The sequence below is a fragment of the Myotis lucifugus genome, unplaced genomic scaffold, assembly GCF_000147115.1.
Source record: "Myotis lucifugus unplaced genomic scaffold, Myoluc2.0 scaffold_8425, whole genome shotgun sequence".
In the NCBI taxonomy this organism is placed as follows: domain Eukaryota; kingdom Metazoa; phylum Chordata; class Mammalia; order Chiroptera; family Vespertilionidae; genus Myotis; species Myotis lucifugus.
This window is the reverse complement of record NW_005879473.1, coordinates 1045-6962: the sequence shown is the minus strand read 5'-3', so window position 1 is coordinate 6962 and position 5918 is coordinate 1045. Positions and strand designations below refer to the sequence as shown.

General features: G+C 34.1%; 1 long non-coding RNA gene across 1 annotated transcript; it reads left to right on the top strand.

Moving 5' to 3' along the window:
- Nucleotides 1–2994: 2994 nt before the first annotated feature.
- Nucleotides 2995–4985, top strand: LOC102422783. Its single transcript, XR_002827902.1, has 3 exons — nucleotides 2995–3445; nucleotides 4638–4748; nucleotides 4889–4985. It is a non-coding gene; the product is annotated as an uncharacterized LOC102422783 (long non-coding RNA).
- Nucleotides 4986–5918: the final 933 nt, after the last annotated feature.

Sequence of the window (5918 nt, the reverse complement as noted above, 5' to 3'; positions counted from 1 at the left end):
CCAGGGATATAAAAACATAGAACAGACTGTCAAATCTTAGAGGGAAGGTGGGGGTAGATAGGTGAGTAGAAAGAGATTAACTAAAGAATTTATATGCACATATGCATAACCCGTGAACACAGACAATAGGGTGGTGAAGGCCTGAGACGGGATGTGGGTGGGGGTTAGAAGGGGTCAATGGGGGAAAAAGGGCATCTGTAATACTTTCAACAATAAAGATACATTTAAAAAGAGAAAAAAATCATAAAATATGCTTTGATATGAATGAAAACAAAAATATATCATATGCCAAAACTTATTTGATACAGCTAAAGCAGTGCTTAGAGTAAAATTTGTAGCTGTAAATGCCTGTATTAAAAAAAGTATAAAGATCTCAAAACCTAACTCTCCAACTTAATAAACTGGAAAAACAAGAAGAGCAAACTAAATTCAAAGCAGCAGTGGGAAGGAAATCAATAAAGATTAGAGTAGAAATAAATGAAATTGAGTATAGAAAACAAGACAGAAAAGCAATGAAACCAAAAGTTGATCTGTGAGCAGATTAACAAAATTGACAAAACTTTACATTGATCAAGAAAGTAAGATAGGAGATTCAAATTACTGAACTCAGGAATTAAAACAATACATCACCGTGGACTTTACAGAAATAGAAAGGATTATAAGGGAAAAACAAATTAGATAACCTAGATGAAATGGACAAACTCCTAGAAACACACGAACTACCAAAACTGCTTCAAGAAGAAATAGAAAATCTGAGTAGACCTTAAATAAGTAGAGAGAATGAATTTATAATAAAAAACTTTCTATAAAGAAAAGCCCAGGCCCAAATTGCTTCACTGTTGAAGTTTAAAGAAGAAATAACACCACCCTAGCTGGTTTGGCTCAGTGGATAGAGTGTTGGCCTGCAGACTTAAGGATCCTGGGTTCAATTCTGGTCAAGGGCACATGCCTGAGTTGCGGGCTCGATCCCCAGTAGGGGGTGTGCAGGAGGCAGCCAATCAATTATTCTCTTTCATCATTAATGTTCTCTCTCTTCCTCTCCCTTCCTCTCTGAGATCAATTAAAAAAGAAGAAGAAATAACACCAATCCTTCACACATACTTTGAAATACTAGAAGAGGAAAAAACACTTTCCACCATGCTATGAATCCAGTATTACCCTGATATAAAACCAAAGACATCACAAGAAAACTACAGATCAATATCGTTCATGAATAGCAACACAAAAATCTCCAACCAAATTCTAGCTAATTGAATAATCCAACAACTCAAAGCAATTATACACCATTACCAGTATTCTCTCAGTGATGCAACGTTGGTTCAACATAATGAAAATCAACGTGACATACCATATTAATAATGGACAAAAACACATAATCATCTCAGTAGATACAGAAAAAGCATTTTTAAAAGGTCAACATCATTTGAAGGTAAAAACACAACCAGGAATAGAAAGGAACTTCTTCAACCTGATAAAGGGCATCTATGAAAAACCTACAGCTGACATCATACTTAATGGTGAAAGGTGAAAGCTTTCTCTCTAAGAATAGGAACACAAGGAGGATGTCTACTCTTTCCATTCTAGTCAACATTGTATAGGAGGTTTTAGCTTAGGAAATTAGAAAAAATAAAAAGTATTAAAGACATCCAAATTAGGAAGGAGGAAGTACTGTATGTCTTTAGGACTTATGTTACATATAGAAAATCCTAAAGAGTACACACACACACTAGTAGAGATAATAAATGAATACAAGGTTGCAGGATAAAAGATCAATATACAAAAAGTAATTGCATTTCTCTAGTAATGAACAGTCTTAACATGAAATTAAAATAATTTTATTTACAATAGCATAAAAAATAACAAAAAATAAGAATAAATTTAACTAAAGGTGAAAGATTTGAATACTGAAAACTACAAAACATTGCTGAAAGCAGTTAAAGAAGATCTAATTAAATGTAAATACATCTGTGTTCATGGATTGGAAGACATAATATTATTAAGATGGCAACTCATCTCAAATTGACTACAGATTTCACACAATCCTTACCAAAATCCCAACTGCTCATTGTGCAGAAATTGACAAGCTGATCTTAAATTTCACATGGAAATACAAAGGACCCAGAAGAGTTAAAAAACAACATTGTAATGGAAAAAGAAAGTTGAAGGACATACTGCCTGATTTCAAAACTTATTACAAAGCTACAGTGTTCAAGACCACATGGAACTGGCATCATAGTCATATAGGCCAATGGGATAGAACTGAGAATCCAGAACTCTAATATTTATGGTTAATTGGTTTCAACAAAATGTGCTAAGACAGTTATTCAACAGGAAAAGAATAGTTTTTTCAACCACTGCTACTGGAGCAACTAGATATACATAAGAACTAAGTTAGACCCTTCTTTCACACGATACATAAAAATGTAAGAGCTAAACCTATAAACCCACAAAAAGACAGTATAGACGTAAATGTTTGTAACCTTGGAATAGGCATCGATTTCTTAGAAAGCACAAGCAACACATGAAACTATAAATTGGACTTCATCAAAATTAAGGATATTTGTGATTCAAAGGACACCATCAAGAAACTACTGAGATGGCAGTCCACAGGATGGGAGAAGATATTTGCAAATAGCATATCTGATAAGTTGCTAGTATCCAGAATATATAAAGAACTAAAATTTCAACAATAAAAAGACAAATATCCCAATTTAAAAATGGGCAAAGGATCTTGGTAGTCATTTTCCCAAAAAGACATACAAATGGCCAATAAATAAATTTGAAGTTTGCATATTTAGAAGTAAGAAAAATGCTTCATTTTTTATGTTCAATACTATATTCTAAAATTTATAAATACCTACACTTAACATTTTACTACTTATTATTGACACCAACATGATTTTTCACCTTAGTATATATGTTAACATTTTAAGTTGAGTATTATCTATGCTTTGTGAATATGGAAATGGTAACTCCATGACATTTTGAGTAATTCAGCCTTTATTGTAAACTTCTTACAGTCTTAATACTTCATTTGTTATAACAAAGGAAGTAATATTTGTTGAAGTTACAGAATCATTGGGATGGTAAATGAGAAACGGTTACCAAGAGACTCTGATGTAGGTACTCATCTGTTTCTCTTTTTTTTATAGCAACATATAGACTCTAAGAAGCATCAAAAGCCTTGTACCTACCAATGTCATAATTCTTAATTTTTATTAATGAGAAGAGCAGGCACTGAAAACCATGCTTTGAAATTAGTCCTAAAAATATGGACTGGATTTTCCTTAACATGTGATCCTGTATATGCTTATTTTTCCCTGTCCAGGTTTAAGAGCAGGACTAGCTGCCTCAATTGCTGGGAGTTCTATTATCAACAAAATGTTACTAGCAAATATTGATCCTTTCGGTGCAACCCATTTATTGACCCAGATCCAGATTCAGTGTAAGCAAATACTTCCATAGATTTTGTTTTGGCTTTTCTTGTCACTGTTTGATACTAATGGTAACATTTAAAATGTATTACAATAAATACGGTTCCACGTACAAAAAGAATCATCAGAAAATGTCAGCAGTTGATAATGATGAGCACATTGGCCCTTGTGCAATACAGTGGTTTTCATGACCTGTTCCTGAGGTGGGTCCCTTCCAGCTGTTGCCTTAGACCAGCGGTTCTCAACCTGTGGGTCGCAACCCCTTTGGGGGTCGAACGACCCTTTCACAGGGGTCGCCTAAGACCATCAGAAAACACATATATAATTACATATTGTTTTTGTGATTAATCACTATGCTTTAATTATGTTCAATTTGTAACAATGAAATTGGGGGTCACCACAACATGAGGAACTATATTAGGAAGGTTGAGAACCACTGCCTTAGACAATAAGCCTATGGCGAAGTGAGACTCCGCTCTATACTCGCTTTTCTCTGGAACATTTCATTCACTGACTCTTTCATATCCATATTCATGCTATTCCTTTCACCTCCTTTCTTCTTGGTCTTGCCAAATCTGTCATCTTCCACTTCCAGCTTCTGGGTTTAGTTATTTCAGGAAGCTTTTGGCCCACATTAATCTCTTCCCTTCTTAAACTCCTAACATTTTTTTGGCAGTTCAGTATATCTTCCTTTTACTTCTATGTTTAATTTCTCTTTAATTAGAGAAATGTTTCTCTAATGACAACCCTCAACAACAAGACCATATTTTAAACTTTGTACTTTCCAAAGTACCTGGAAGAATGGAATAGATCTAGTAGGGTTTTGCTTATTAAGTATTTATCCATTGGTAAGAGTAGGAGTGGAGGAGTCTTTCTAATGATGAAAAAAGAGGAGTCTTGCAAGCCCTTCCATTTGTGTGTGTAGTGGGGGCTCATGTAGGAGAGAGAACTGAGATTTTTGTGAGACAGTAGAAAAGCATTGCCATGACTCTTTCTTCATTTTGTCTTGCCCACCATCCCTTTATGTGTTACCAGCATTTACACACATATACTGGAGTCGTGCATAGTTCATGTGAATAGGAAGTGATTTCTGCTCAACTTTACTCTCAGGAATGGAAGCTTTAATGGTGTTAAGTGCTGTGTATAAATTGTAATTGTTATGAACTGAAATTGACTTTTATGTACTTTTCCTTATTATCATAGAGATGGATATTCAGAAAAATGTGTCATGAACAATTACTTTGGGATTGGATTAGATGCAAAAATTTCATTAGAATTTAATAATAAGAGAGAGGAGCACCCTGAAAAATGCAGGTAATTTTGGTAATAGTAATAATGTTATTACATGAAGGCAATTTTACTTTGATTTCATTTATTATCTCTTTTGCTTGCTCTGCCTTTAAAGACTAAATAAATAGTAGTTACTGAAATTGCCTGCCAACATTTATTTTCAGGAGCCGAACTAAAAACTTGATGTGGTATGGAGTCCTTGGAACCCGGGAGTTACTACAGAGATCATACAAGAATTTAGAACAGAGGGTTCAGCTTGAGGTAAGTTTATCTTAAAGACATTTCAGGTTATCTTACTTAGAAAAATGATTGTATTTGGCCAGAATTCCTCTTGATTAGTGTTTAAACACTTGAGGGGGAAAAAATGGAAGTAGTTACCAACTTTCTACTAAAAAGGTATAGACATTGGGTATTAGTGACACAATTATCATAATCATTAGCCCTGAAATTTGAATGCTGCTGTGGAGTCATGGGACCCCGTAAAAAAGGTGGAGCCATGGAAGTATATTTATAGGATAGATTTCTAATGGATTTCCAAATTCTGACCCAATCCTATAGTGCCTGAAGTTTCGCAAATCCTTGAAAACATTTATTGTAAATAGAATGTTTTAACATAAATGTCTTTTTTGTTCCAATAATTTCTAACAAGTTAGTAAATGAGCATTTAAGTTTTTTAGTTTTTTTGTTTGTTTGTTTGTTTGTTTTTTACTAGTTTAAATAGGAAATTAAGGTCAGCAGAAGTTACTTAATCTCCTCCAGTAACAGGAAAAGGAAGGTTGGGGTCATGTCATGGCTCTGAAAAGTCTAATTTCTAAGACTTTTTTCTTTTACCCTTGGTCCAGGACTCACTGTTTATGGCATAAATGAAATGCTGATAGGCATTTCATTCCTATCTTGTATCTTTTTATAACCAGCTATTTCTAATGAAGGTATATCTGACATACCAACAAGTGAGCAAATCTTACATCTGCCGCTCAATGAATTAAACAGAGGATTATTATTGTAAGTGTTATTTTAACTCTGGAATGTGGACGAGTAAGTGCCTGGCTCAATTCTTAGCAACTAAATGTTCTAGTAAAGATAAGCTTCTTATACTTTCTACTCTAGAGCACTGACTACTTGATCAACTATCTTGATTTATCAATGCTTTTAAAGTTAAGATAGATGTTACTCACCGAAAAGGTGAAGAATTTG